This window comes from Carlito syrichta, unplaced genomic scaffold, assembly GCF_000164805.1.
Source record: "Carlito syrichta isolate Samal-C Ts95f unplaced genomic scaffold, Tarsius_syrichta-2.0.1 Scaffold125952, whole genome shotgun sequence".
Taxonomy (NCBI): domain Eukaryota; kingdom Metazoa; phylum Chordata; class Mammalia; order Primates; family Tarsiidae; genus Carlito; species Carlito syrichta.
This window is the reverse complement of record NW_007070048.1, coordinates 101,239-116,724: the sequence shown is the minus strand read 5'-3', so window position 1 is coordinate 116,724 and position 15,486 is coordinate 101,239.

Here is a 15,486-nt window from a genome sequence, read left to right as displayed (position 1 = left end):
TCAGTCTTTCAATTTAGAAGTAATTATGAATTTTACATATTATAGCAAAGTCATGAATTTACATACTGTGTTTAAATATTATATAGGATTGCATATGGTAAAATGTGATCACAGAAACTATTACAAAATACTTTAATTTCATTATACAAATCTGTAACACAGATTTCTCAATTTTGCCAACTCTTTTTTTTTCTCTCTCTCTTTTTAATTTATTTTTATTTTTATTTTTTGAGTCAGAGTCTCACTCTGTTGCCCAGGCTAGAGTGCAGTGGTATGCTCACAGCCATTGCAGCTTCAACCCGCTGGACTCAGGCAATCCTTCCTCTCAGTCTTCCAAGTAACTGGAACTATAGGTGTGCACTACCACGCCCTGCTAATTTTTTTTATTGATTGTAGAGACGAGGTTTTGCCATGTTGCCCAGGCTGGATTCAAACCCCTGGACTCAGGCAATCCTCTTGCCTCAGCCTCCCAAAGTGCTGGGATTACAGACTTGAAGTAATTTTAGATCTATATGGGAATATAAAGAATTGTCATCATGCTTTCATGCATATTATGTCTTTTGACATAGGAGTGTGTGTGCATGTGTGTGTGTATGTGTTTGAGCCATGCAGTTGACCTACAAAAAAAAAGACAGTTTTAAATGGTTCAACTTAATACATATTTTAGAGTTATATGAATTGTTTCATATTGTAAAATATTCCTCAGTTGCCAATGCCTCACTAATTTGTGAGTGCTTCCAGAACTACGAATAGAAAAGAAGAGAGGCAAAATGGAGATTCAGCACTCCTGGGAGATACTTCATTATGCAAGAGCCTGGTGCATTCACACTCTCTGAGAAGGAGGATTGACAAGTTAACTAATTTGTCTTTTCTCTTACTCAAGCTATTCTATCATTCAAATTCCCCCAGCTCTCTGGAGCAGTGTGTGTGGAAAAACACACAAACCACCAGGGCATTTGGACACAGTCACCCTTCTCCTCAAGCATATATGGCAAGGATGAGGAAGCGTGCCTCCCTGAGATGGAATCAGTGGGTCATGCTCAGCCACTGCTGAGTTGGGGTCCTGAAAGATGGTGTCACCATGCGTTTGCAGATAGTTCTTTAAGGTCTGGGGCCCAGCATGGAGCTCCCTTTTGTGAGTCTAAGGGTGACACTGGCTGTCAAAGTCATACTCCTGAAGCATAGCTCTAATCATTCTAAAATCCCACTCAGAAATATTCACCAATGCACAGAATATATCAAACATAGCATTGTGGACCCTAGATGATCAGATCCCAAGACAATCTGCTGTTTTTCCCTCCTACTCTTGACCTTTGATCACCCCCTCAAGGTCAGAGATTACAGTTGAGACAATAATACATTCTAGACGCCAGGACATATATGTACATTACTTCTTCCTGTCCTTAAAGACTTGCATGATTGTATATAGAAGATTTTGACACTTAGAGACATTAAGAATTAGATGCTAAGTAATTTTTTCAAGATTCTCACCCAGGTGCTGTCTTCACCAAAACAGGCTTTTCTCAAAAGCCTATACTTTTTCCTTCTGCACAGTCCCTCCTTGTCCTGCATTTAAAACATCTCAATTAATGTTTGTGGCCTGAATACGCTGATATTTTTACCAGAACCTCAAAAGAGTAGATGTCAAAAGCCATGGTACGTTTCCTTTGAGGCAGTTTTTTCCTTTAGAAGAATGGCTTAATTTACTAAAAAGCAGCTGATTTCTACCAGGCATGTTCCCCACAAAGCCCACATTGAACTTGTACTTGCTGATTCTCTCTGTTTCTGTTATCATGGCTTAGACTGGCTGTTTGCCTAATAAGGCGATGATTTCTGTTTAGAGCTCTTTCAGAGTCTGAATAGTCCTCAGCATTTTTTGTCCCAGAGTGTGACAGTGAATTTTTAGCACGAGAGTTATTTCCTTGGCTTTCCTGTAAAGCTAAGATCAGAACAACTGAAAATATTTTTTAAAAATCAATGTATGATACTTCTGGTTACTAGAGATTTTACCTAATTACAGTGTGTGGCTATGAACTGAATACTATTGGCAACTTTAGAAAACTAGAAATAAGTTAACATGCTTTAGAAAATAATGTTGGCAAAAAAAAAAAAAAAGAAAATAATGACAGTAAATGTGAGTGGGGGCCAGATGACACTGAGAATCCAAACCACATACACCCAATGTACTCAATGTACTTAATGTATACATTAACAGGACTTTACTATTTGGCTGCATCTCTAATATAACTTTACTGACCCACTGTCTTCTTCATTTTGGTTTCACTATTCCAGAGTACTTTTGTCTAGGAAGATAAACATTATAAATAAATGTATTTTTTGTTCCAGGGACTTCTCATAAAAGTCATTTAAATGAACATCAAACTATTAAACTCTTCAATAGATAGAACCAAGTCACTCTTAACACCCTCAGATTTTTTGAACATTTTACCTCAAAAATCTTCATCTTAATAATTCTCATCTTGTGTCCACAAATCATAAATTATTTTATCTTCATCCTTACTTAATTCTAATCATGCTGTCTCCCATTGAAAGATCCACTTTAAAACAGACTGCAAAACCTCATGTATATCTTAAATTTGTCAACCTCACTTCAAGAGGTTATTAAAACTCTGGCATGAGAGTATCCTGCCTTATCAGATAAGAATACACTTAGCTTTGTCTTATCAATAAAAGCAGAATGACTAAATGCTGATAATTGTCGAATCTAGGTGCTAGGCATATGGGGGTTTCTCATACCAGTCTCCATTTTTTAATGTACGCTGGTTAAGTTGTCTTTAGGCTAAAAATTCTTGAGTTAAAATCTAGTGGGCTGGAGGCCAAAGAAAGGCACTGTTGAGTGAGTGATGAGAGCTTGAGACAATGTGATAAGTGGATTACAAAATGCAGTCCTGGCATCAGCTTCCTATGGCCTATGACGTGGTCTCCCTCAACTTAAGGATGTGAACACGAAACTCCTAACCTAATTCTCAATAATATACAGCACAATAAAACCTCCCTACCCACTCATGAATGGTACAAGGCAGACCCCAGTCTACAATGCCATTCTAAGGAGCACATGTTATCAACCAGTGGGCAGTGTTCATTCTACACGTCAGAGAGTATGAAGTGAATCCTTTTTCACTGTGTTATTTCTCATGATGGTAGGAAAATGGATGATGAATGGTAAATCAAGGGGATCTTTATTGTGGAAAACAGCATTGAAGTCAAGTAGTTTGGAGAGTCTTTGGAAATCCACATACCCCTATTGCTTCTTAATCTCCACACATACTTTGCCTGCCACTTCTTTCCTCGTGTTCTTTGATACTTCTCAGCTTTAGTTTTCTTCTTCTGAGCCTTCTCCCTGACCTCAGTAGTGTCCTAACTCTTCCACTCCTCCGCCTCTACTTACATACTTTCAGTGAAGAGAGATGCCATCTTTGTCCCTTCAATTTCCTCCCATAGAAACAACTTCATGGATGTAGAGTCATGAGTAGTCAGACTAGCCCACATGAGCAATTTATCTATAATGATGCAGAAATTCTAGTCACTCAGTGGAAAACTGAGGCAAACAGTACTGAAATAGTCCCATTCTATTTCCAAAAACAAGTTTTTGATTGGGTTACGGAGGCTTCATAGAAAGTCCTAAGTAGAACCCACAAGTTAAAACATAATTCATAATGAGCCAAGCGGCTGGGCTCGGTGTCTCAGTCTGTTATCTCAGCACTTTGGGAGGCCAAGGCAAGTGGGCTGCCTGAACCTGCGGGTTGGAGACGAGCCCGGGCAATCTGACGAGACCTCGCCTCTACAGTACATCAAGAAATTAGCTAGCTGGGCGTGGTAGCGTGTGCCGGTAGTTCTGGCTACTTGGAAGGCTGAGGCAGAAGGATCGCTGGAGCCCGGCAGGTTGACACTGGGGTGGCCGTGAGCGTGCCACTGCACTCCAGCCTGGGTGACAGAGTGAGACTCCTACTCAAAAAATATAAAAATTAAATTTAAAAAGTATAATAACCAATAAATTTAATTCTTAATCATTGGCCAGTCCTTTACCACTCTCATTAAGTCATTTATGATGTAGATATTGTCATTACCTAGAGATAATTTTAACTTCAAAGTTTTTTCTCCCCATATGTATACAGTTTTTCTTTTATCTTCTTCCCTCCCTCCCTCCTTCTTCTCTTCCATCTCCAAATGGGCTATAAGATTTCATTTTTACATTTCCCCGAGAATTCCAGAATTTTAAAGCTGTCCAAGTCATCAAAGATGACCAAGTTGCCTCATATTTTAGAATATTAATATCTAGAAAAGTTTGTCCACTCACCATGCAAGATTAAGAATGTTAATGGTACAACTGAGGCCCCAGAATTTAATTTTTTCTTATGCTGCTTTCCAAGCTTTTAGCATTTTATTTATTAGATGAAAAGTATCTCTAATGAGTGACACACATTTGAAAATTTATGTATAGTTATATATTGATTCTGAATATTCTATTTTTGCCTGCTAGTTTGATTGTTTCTGATCAATTTTGTGGCAGTAATTCATGCCTTACTTGTCTAGGACCTGATATTTACTATGTAGTTGAAAGTCACAACATCGCACATGAATTTTTTAATGACTCTCTAAAGGATCATTAAGAAGAAGTTAGTTGGTTTCTGTGCAAAGTCAAGCCCAGTGACAACAGGCCCAGCAGTGATCTGAGATGAATCCTGCACTGAGGCATTGATGCCAAATATAGAAATGCAGCAACACTGACTGCTCCGGGGACCCAAGGGAATGTCACTTTCTCTGGATATTTGTAAATCACCTAAAAGTAACAAGCACAAGGTCTATGGGAGACAGAGCCAACTCATTGTCTCAAGGAGGTGATAAGGGCACATTTTATTTTACACTAATATGCACTTAGTCATTAGAAATAGTTTTGGCATGAGACATTATGCTTTTGGAAATATAAATACATCTGCTGTTTTCAGTATTAGGAAACGGTATTCCTGACCCAAACTTAGCAAAGTTTGACTTTGAGTGATTTTTCAGTATGATGGGTAGCTGATAGATTTTACTAAGTCTTGCAGCCCACATTTGTGAACCCACTAGGAAAAGAGCTCGGGGAAGGGGAGAGAAAAGCAGAGGACAGAAGGGAGGACAAGACTAGAAGATTTTTCTCTATTGCTACCAAGCAAAACAAACTTCAGAATTGCTTCATATTTGGATTTTATCCAGTTTTTTATCTAGCTAGCTAATACTGGCTTCATTGGCAACATGATCTAAGCCATGAGTTCTTCATCTTTTTTTATTTTTTTTCAAGTAGTACAAGATGGATGATGACTGGGGTGGAACTTTCCCATCAGTGTGCCAGAGTTATGAGCAGTTCCCAGTGGAAGAGCTGCAGCAACTCCACCCTTAATATCCCTGAAGAATGCAGTTAGGAATGTGTGTGAAGGAGAGTGATGCTATTGTAGAGGAAAGCATGGATCTTCTCTAACTTATTATTTAGAAAGTGAATTATTCACAAATGTCAATATTTGACCAATGACTTACAAATTGCAATACACCTTACAGCTAATCATAGCAAGCCAGGGTGTGGAAGCAGCACTGTCAAGGGCTGCTGCTTGAATTGACTACCTTAAGTAGCCAGACTTTTTGATCCCTGGGAATACCAGAAATTTTGCCTCTTTAATACCAGAAATTTTGCCTCTTAATAGCAACTTCTTCCATCCACCTATCCATCTGTGCATACATATATATGCACAATTATGTGCTACATATTGATGTTTTAGTCAATGGCAGACCACAGATACGATGGTGGTCCCATAAGATTACAATGGAGCTGAAAAAAATCCTATCACCTAATGACATAATAGGGAAATATATCACTCATGTGTTTGGAGTGATGTTGGCATAGACAAACCAATTGCACTGCCAGTCATATAAGAGTACAGCATATACAATTATGTATAGCTCATAATACTTGATAATAAATCACTTCATCTTTACTATACTTTTTAGCATCATTTTAGAGCGTACTCTTTCTAATTATAAAAAGTAAAGTTAATTGTAAAACAGTCTCATTTAGGTCCTTCAGAAGGTATTCCACAGGAAGGCATTGTTTTCATAGGAGATGAGAGCTCCATGCATGTTACTGCTTCTGCAGACCTTCCAGAGGGACACGGTGTGGAGGTGGAAGGTAGGAATACCGATTATTCTGAACTTGTGTAGGCTTAGGCTAACGCATGTGTTTGTTCTTTAGTTTTTAACAAAAGAAATTTAAAAAGCAGAATAACACTAAATATTTTAAAGATAGAAAAAAGCTTATAGAGTAGGAATACAAAAATGAAAATATTTGTGTACAGTTATACGATGTGTTTGTGTTTTAAGTGGAATGTTATTACAAAAAACCCCCAAAGCTTTACAAAATTAAGAAGTCTACAAAGTAAAAAAGTTACAGTAAGCTAAGGTTAATCTATTATTAAAGAAATAAAATAGATTTTAAAATAAAAAGTACTACAACCTTAATATACAGTGTTGATAAAATCTACACCACTCATTCACTGACGCACTCAGAGAAGCTTTCAGTCTTGCAGCTTTGTTTATGGTGAGTGTTCTCTATAGGTATATTCCTGACCCAACTTTAGCAAAGTTTGACTTTGAGTGATTTTTCAGTATGATGGGTAGCTGATTTTTTATCTTTTATATTGTATTTTTACTGTATCTTTTCTGTGTTTAGATCTACAAATACTTACCATTGTGTTGCAATTGCCAACAGTATTCAGTATGGTAATATGCTATACAGGTTTGTAGGCTATCCCATATAGCCTTGGTATGTAGTAGGCTGCACCATGTAGTTTTATATGAGTACGTTCTATGATATTCATTCACAAAATGACAAAATTGCTTAACAATGTATTTCTCTGAACTTATTCCCATTGTTAAGCAATACGTGTCCATAAATATTATCGGTTAATGGTCCACTGAAATGAAAAGTATGGCCATTTGCTGTCATGATCCTAAGAATAAGGAAGCCAACAATAATATTCCTAGATACATAATTGTAAATGTCTGTGGAAGATTACAGATAGTCATGAATTCTTTTATACAGCTCTCATCAAGAAGTAGGGCCTATTTTCCTGCCCTGGAATTGGGACTGACATGTATCTGTTTTGACCAATAGAATATGTTAGAGTGATAATACATCAGTGGTAGGTCAAGTCTTTGAGTAGAGTGGCAGCTTCTGCCTTGGTTTCTTGGATGTTAGCTGCTATGTAAGAAGGTAGATTACCCTAAAACTGTGATGCTGTGAGAAGTTCAAGGCACATGGAGAGGCCCTGAAGGATGAGACATCACATGGAGAAAGAGGTCAAAGAGCGCTGGGTCATTGGCCACGTGAGCGAATATTGGGTCTAAGCCCTTTTTCTTATTGCTTCTTTTCCCACCTATTACCTCTTGGGACATCTTGAAGGTGGTCCTCCAGTCCCACCTGCCCTACTATAATGCATGGATCAGTGATGAACCACCTAGTTGAACTCTCATGGAATTCTTCATCCTCAAAATCATGGGCAAAGTGAAATGGTTGTTTTTAGCCATTAATACGATAGATAACTGGAATAATGTCCGTGGGTTGCGAATTGTAAAGAGATGCAGATTATCATGTCATAAGTAAACAAAGGCATTTATGTAAGGAGATTACCAGTAAAAATATCGGAGATTTGCTTGGGCCAAAGCTCAGATAGCATGTGAAAAGAAAGAAAATACTATCAAGATTTTAAAAAATAGACCAGAGGAGTAGTTCAATGGAAACATCAAAGGAGAAAGAAACACTTAGAGACTTCTCTTTGAAGGTATAGGTGGAATTTGGGGGAGAAAATACACTTTCTCCTTCAGAGCCCAGGGAAGGTTTTGCTGAGTGGGTCCCAGACGTTTTGTCCTGACTTATGCGTGCCCAGGGAAGACTGTCCCTCAACACATGACTCATAAGGTTGCTACCTGTGTTAGATCAGAGTTTCAACCATTACCACTTTGCTGGGAGGAAGGGCTGCTAAAGAGGGTAGAAGTGCCACTCCTACTAGGCATCAATTTGTGCCTTCACGATGCCACCTGTAACCCTGGGGCCTCCATTTTGCTGCTTTTTACTTTAGCAGCACCTCAAACATTGGGTCTAAGCCTCTTTCCTTATCACTTCTTTTCCCTCCTGTTACCTCAAAAGTAAAATAATTTCAAATGTTCTAAATTTTAATATATTAAATAATCAGTTAATGATTTTCCTAGGTTATTTAAGTGAGAAAACATCATGAATTGAATAAGAGTGTATTTATTATATGCCAGATTTTTGGAGGAGGACTGTTATCCACAGAGTTCTGATTATATGAAACTGGAAGATCCAGATGATATGATTTTCACTAAAACATGTTTTCTAAAAGATATGAAAGGCTGGATTTAATAATATAAAGTGCCAGCTCAAACAACATAGAATTTCATAGAAATACATGCAAAGTTGATACTTAGGCTCAACAAACCAGTTGCTGTCCTTTGAATGCCACAGATGTCGCTCTGGAGTGTCAGTTAACTCCGATCATCTGATTTTGTGATATGATGTACATACCAAAACTACAACCAAAACCACAATGATCTTAGGCCACAGGTAAGAGCACAATGTCAAGAAGGAGGGGCACAAATCCCATTCTACTCTTCACCGGACAGACCACAGCTGGAGTAACAGTCCAGTGTAGAAGCTGCACGTCAAGAAGACACGGTCACACTTGATCCAGTGCTGCACAAGATGCCAAAGGGATTCTAAGTAATGCCATGTAAGAAGCTGCTGAAGGAATTGGGGCCATTTGCCTGGGAGTTGGGGTAGATTAATTGTGAGGAGCATTCAAGTCATGGGTGGAAGTAACAAAAGGCAGGGGAAGACTCAAGTAGAAGTTTTTTTCCCCCGAGATATAGAGGATCCAATAAAGGAGCTTTGCAAAGTGTGAATTTCTGGCCTCTGAAGTTTTCAAGCAGCAGCTAAAGATCGTCCCGGAAGTTTAGGTATTTAAAGAAGAACTAGACAAGATAACACCTGAGGTTCCTAAGAATCACATTGATAACAAGGATGTACTTGGTTACCCGAAAATCAATTTAAGCTAAGGTATGAATAGTAAAACGTGCTTTTCTCAAGAAAATTTTTCTTTTAATAGGGTGTTCTAGGTTGATAATTCCACCACCATGCCCAGATTCTGCTTATAATGATAAGGGCATTGCTGAGCAGTCAATTCTAGTGCCCTTTCTGGCTGAATTGGGACCACACCTCAGAAACAAACAACGTTCTGGGCATACAGTGCTATCAATCAGGTTGGCATAACAACAGGAAATCTATTTGTTATCCCTGAAAAGCAAAGGAATGAATGTCTGATACAGAAAAGCCTCATTACCTGAAGATAACTTGTCTTGGAGAAAACTCACTTAAAGTGAGTCACTTAAATAGGAGCTAGCATTTCAATAAAATAGAAAAAAAAATTTCACTTGAGTCTTCCCCTGCCTCTTGTTACCTCCACCCATGACTTGAATGGTCCTCACAATTAATCTACCCCAACTCCTAGGCAAATAAGCCCAATCCCTTCAGTAGATTTTCACAAGACATTACTTAGAATCCCTTTGGCATCTTGTGCAGTACTGGATCAAGTATAAATAGAAACAAACAAAAGGTGAATGGAGCACAATCTTGGAAAAATAAAATGAAATATTCACTTATTAATTTTATTCCACAAATATTTATTGGGTAGCTACCATGGTAGGCACTATTTTTGGCCCTGGGGATACAGTCAAGATTAAGGCCCCAAAGTTCTTGTTCTCAAAGAGCTCACGTTATAGTGGAGGGGGGAAATGATCAAGCAAATAGACAATAACTATCAAATATAAGGTAGCAACAGATCCTATGAAGTAAATAAAGCAGAATAGAATGATAGGAAAAACTAATTTAGGAGTGGTGGTCAGGGAAGGTCTCCTTGAGGAAGCACATTCATGCATATTAGGAGTGGTTCCTAGCAAAGAGAATAGCAAGTACAAAGGGTCTAGGCAGGACCAAGGGCACCTGTTATAACAGCAAAGAGGTCAGCATGTTGGAGATAAGTTCAGTCTCCAGAACTTGATAGTCTGATAGGCCATGGCAAGCATTAAAGAAGCTATAAAAAATATTCTAATTTTATATTCTGGGTATAATTGAAATAGTGAGCTAACTTCTAGACATAATTAAGACTAAATTTTACCCACTGGAGGGGTTATATATACTTTTTCTGAAAACTTTTTTTTTTTTGAGTTGGAGTCTCACTCTGTCACCCAGACTAGAGTGCAGTGGCCACTCCTCGACCTGCTGGGCTCCGGCGATCCTTCCGCCTCAGCTTTCCAATTAGCTGGAACTACAGGCGTGCGCTACCACGCCTGGCTAAGTTTTTGATTTATTGTAGAGATGAGGTCTTGCCTGCGCAGGCGGGTCTCGAACCCGTGGGCTTGGGCAATCCACTCACCTCAGCCTCCCAAAGGCGCGGGATTACAGGCTGAGCCACCAAGCCCAGCTGAAAACTTTTAACAGTTTAAAACGATCATATTCACCTTACATTTGACACTTACTGCACTGCTAAAAAAAAAAGACAATATTTACAAAATTGAATAAGGGTTTTATACATTTTTATAAGTGTCATTCTTAATCCTTTGATAATTGACTCATTCTCTTTGGAACTGACACATCACCATCATTGCTAATTTTTAATTTTTTCAGTTGCTATGGCCAAAACTTTACCTGTCACTGGTTTTGAATGTGATTCAAGCTGTTCTACAATATCACTTCCACTGACTTCAAGAAATCCTGACTCTTTTGCAAAAATTAAAATTCACTTAATAAGCAATTTACATTGTATCTGCATTTTACTGTCAGATGAATCCAAGAGAGATTTCCAGACAAATGCCGACTTGATATACATTAGCATGAATTAGGGAGGGATATTTGGATGGAGACCAATATCCGGAAACAGTTTGTCACTAGAATGTATTTTTGGCTTCATGATTTTGCTTCCCCAGGCAACTTTGAACCTTCAGGAACTAAGATATTGACCGCTCAGATAATGAGCACCCTTGTTGTGGAGTCAGGTATTGCAGCTAGTGAAGACAAGGGTAAGAAGACAGAATCAGGGAGAGTTTTTTGTTGTTTTAATGCAAAATTATCTTTTCAGGCAGGAGTCCTCTCTTTCACTAGGAAGCCTGGTCATTCCCAAGGGTACTGGCAGGAAGCTCCAAGTCACTGTGTCCAGGCCTGTAGAGCAGGCCTCTGTTGACTTCCTGGCATTGTAAAGGTTTTGGCTTCTTGCCCCAGCGTCTTGCAGAAAGTGATTTCTCAGAATTGTCTGTTCCTCCAGGGATGTGCAAGTATTTTAAGTTGAAGAGTTGTAAAGTGAACACAAAGCCATTCTGGACGAAGCCAATTTCATCCAGAGCAGTCCATCCATGTTTAGCTAAGTTTTAAATTTTATTGTTCTTTAAAAAAAAAAGCTATGTAAACACTGTGCCATCATAGGAAGCAGAAAGAAAATACCATCTGCAAGCCTACTACTCAAGCACAGCAGTGTTGTTCATCCTGTTCCATACTTTGTTTATATGTTCTTATTTATTATAACAACAATGAAAACTATGATAGTGGTCATCATTCATTTGCTTTTATTGTTGCTTGTCAGGCATGACATTTAATCGTCATTAAGAAGCCCCCAAATAGGTAATTATTATTATTATATTTTTAATTTTTATTTTAAAGATGCGGGGTGCAAGTCAGGGTAAGGTATATAAAATTAGGTAATTATTATTTTCATTTTGGAGATGAGAAAATTGAGGCATAAAGTGGTTGTTCAAGTTGAAATGGTTAGTAAGCTGTGGGTTTTGAACCTTGACAGCTCCTGAAGTTTCTTTCTTGACCACTACACTTCTTTGGCCTTATATTTTGCATAAAGCTATCTTAAACACACTAAAATTAAAAAATTTCCAATTACAATAAAAAAACGATTGGCATTTAATCTGAAATTTAGATATGGGTGTTAAGAGCACTAATAGAAAAATAAAACGTTAAAACCTTTAACATGTAGTGAATTAATATCATATTCAAATATAGCATCTTCCTTTTCTCCTTATTTGATATTGCACAAGAGTTGTACATAGAATATATACCGTATGTATTTACATACACATATATGCATACTATATATTTATGCCAAAAACTTTATGATGGCAGGGACTATATCTGTCTTATTCATGACTATGGGATAGGGTTAAGCACACAGAGTCATTTGTTCATGCATTCATTTGTTCAATAAATAATTATACACATCAATCCCTTTTGCATTTTTTTCTGTTACACTCGGGCTCTTTTTGCTCAGCATTCTTATTATACATGATGTTAATTGATGATATAGTTAACAAAAAATATTTTGGACTTCAATGAGTTTGAGGAACACTGGTTAAAAACAGATGAAATACTTTTCTTTGCTACCTGATGTACATTGTGAATTTATAATATGCCTTCTTTTGAAAACTTATTTCGGATCCTGCAACTTTTAACAATTTTTCCTAAACTGTCTGGAGACTAGCTTTTTGGTGCCACTTGGGAAGCATTGGTCTAGAACTTACATCTTCACACACTTCCACATTCATTTTTCTGCTTCTCTTTTTGAACTCTCCTTGAGTTGTTGTTTAGTCAAGCAGAGGGTCTCCAAAATAACCACATGTCGTGTGATATTCAGTATTGTCCTATGCCAAGTTAAATAGTATAAAACATCAAAAAGTCACTTATAAAGACAATTTATAAACCTGATTTAAGATGAAAACAAATATTAATAGAATTAGTTTGGAATTAAAACTTAAATTAAAAAAAAATATATACTGCTAATTAACAGGTTCCTCCTGCCCCGTATGTTTTTGGTCTTTAACTATAATCAGCTGCATCAGCCAATTTTTTCATTGTATTTGAGTACTATCTAAAACCTAATTTTGGGCCAGGCTTGGTAGCTCAGCCTGTAATCCCAGCACTTTGGGAGACCGAAGCTAGTGGATTGCCTGAGCCCATGGATTTGAGACCAACCTGGGCAACTTGGCAGGACCTTGTCTCTATAATAAAATTTAAAAAACAAATCAAAACAAAACAAAAACTAACTGGGCGTGGTAGTGCGTGCCTGTAGTTCCGGCTACTTAGAAGGCTGAGGCAGAAAGATCGCCAGAGCCCAGTAGGTTGACACTAGAGTGGCCGTGAGCATGATACTGTACTCTAGTCTGAGCGACAGACAGATTCCAACTCAAAAAAAAAAAAAAAAATAAAATAAAACTTAATTTTGGTCCTTACTGTTATTAAGTTGCTAAGACAGACTTCTCATATCCTTTCCTTGGACATTATCGAATACTTGCATTTATTGAGTGCATTTGTCATTTCATTTTATTTTCAAATAGTCCACATTATTTCATATGCTTGTCCACGTCCTGTTTCAAAGTTAAAAGCATTATACTTTTCCATTCCAAATGGATCACTGGGTACATTTATATGAGAAAAGTATGATCTTTATGTAAAAACCTTTGGAGTTAGCACTATACCAAAGATTACAAGGGGTTTCTGTAAAGTGATAACCTTTAAATATATGAAACCAAAAAGGCTAGATACATCACTTTTCAGTCTCAAGAAACAAAGAACTGATCTCAGTTTGAGATGGCTAAATAATGAAGACAGTGAAGCAGCCAGGTTTGTCACTCCAGACCTAGCTCATATGAGAAAGTAAATGGATTGGGAGCATGGATGTACCATATAGTAACCATTTAAGGATTCATATTTCTGAACTTATTTTATAGTCCATAGAATGATTTCAAGTCTAATCTCATGCTAGACTTTTATTTAGCTGATTTAAAAAATATTTGAAAAGAATAAAGTAAAATTGCCAAGAATCTTAATGAACTTTTTCTTTGAAAATTCAAAATGTTTTTTCAAGGTGTAACTTTAAAAAGTTAAAAACATAACTCTCGCTGGGCTCGGTGGCTCAGCCTGTAATCCCAGAACTTTGGAAGGCTGAGGCCAGTGGATTGCCTGAGCCCGCGGATTAAAAAACAGCCCCGGCAACTTGGTGAGATCTCCTCTCTACAACAGAGAGACGAGCGGGGTAGCGTGCGCCTGAAGTTCCAGCTACTTGAAAGGCTGAGGCGGAAGGATCGCCGGAGCCCAGGAGGTCGATGCTGGGGTGACCATGAATGTGCCACTTACACTCCAGCCCGGGCGACAGAGTGAGACTTCACCTCAGAGTAACAACAACAAAAACAACAACTACAACAACAACAACAAAAACACAACTCTCATGCAAATATGGGCAGGCATCAGAGCTCTGTTCACTTATTAATGGAGAGAACTGTATGATAGGGAAGCTTGTTCCAAGAGCACTTTGAGGAGATGAGTGTGTACAGACATTTAGAAAAAAAATGTAAGTTTGGTTCGATGAAAAATGATTTGGTTAGATGCAAAATTGGTTAACTTCCTACAGTGCAATAAAACCACAAACATTGTGGTTATCTTTTCCTCTGGTTATATTGAACAAAATGTGCAAGTTAACATGTAACTTCACTGTGGCTGGAATGTAATCAATAGTGATTAGCAAAGCCAAACATCCAAAGAATTCACCAGCCCCTGGGTGAATCTGCTAACCAATGTCTCAGTGTGACATTGAAAAGTCATGCTCTTTCCCCTTACTTCCAAGTTTTGGTCATTTCCCCAATTATCCGGGGGGAAAAGTTATGGGTTTTTAAAAAAAAAAAAAATGATAAATTAACTCATTCGCGTATGTAGTTTGGACTAAAAACCGCCATCCCGGCTACTTCTGGGAATGGAAAGATTTTTAACAGGGGAGATGGGGATCTTATTTCAAGATTCCAATAAGCATCGTTCATACATGATTGTTCATTCGGTATCCAGGTCAACATGGCAGGAGGAACGAACAATGGAAAGGGGGCAGGACACATATCCCCAGGGGAATGGAGCAAGTCGGGGCTGACAGTCCTTCCTTCCCCCAGCAGGGCCGCCTTTATTCAAAGGGGAGAGCGTGTGTGAGCTGGTCTCTTCTTCCTTTGTAAAGGTGCTGGGGAGCGGAACTCTGGCGGGCTGCTCTGGGCAGAGCGAGTCCCACGCCTTTGCACGGTGTCCTAATCACCAACTAACGCCGGAAGGCATTTTCCACTCGCCCTGCGTGGGCTCATTCACAGCTCTGTTGTCCGGGACTGGGCGCTTCCTCTTGGGGACTGAAATAACCGAGCGCAGACAGATCAGGTGCGACGCAGCGAGCCCTCCTTGGGAGGCTGTTTTCCCTCGGCAATAAAACGCAACGCACGCATACAAAATAAAACACCCAACACTAGCCATGCCCCCCTCCCCCCTCCTCGTTCCCTCCCGGCTTTTTCTGAACGAGGGATGCATCTCTGGGAGTCTCCATCCCTGGGGGGCGGGGGGGG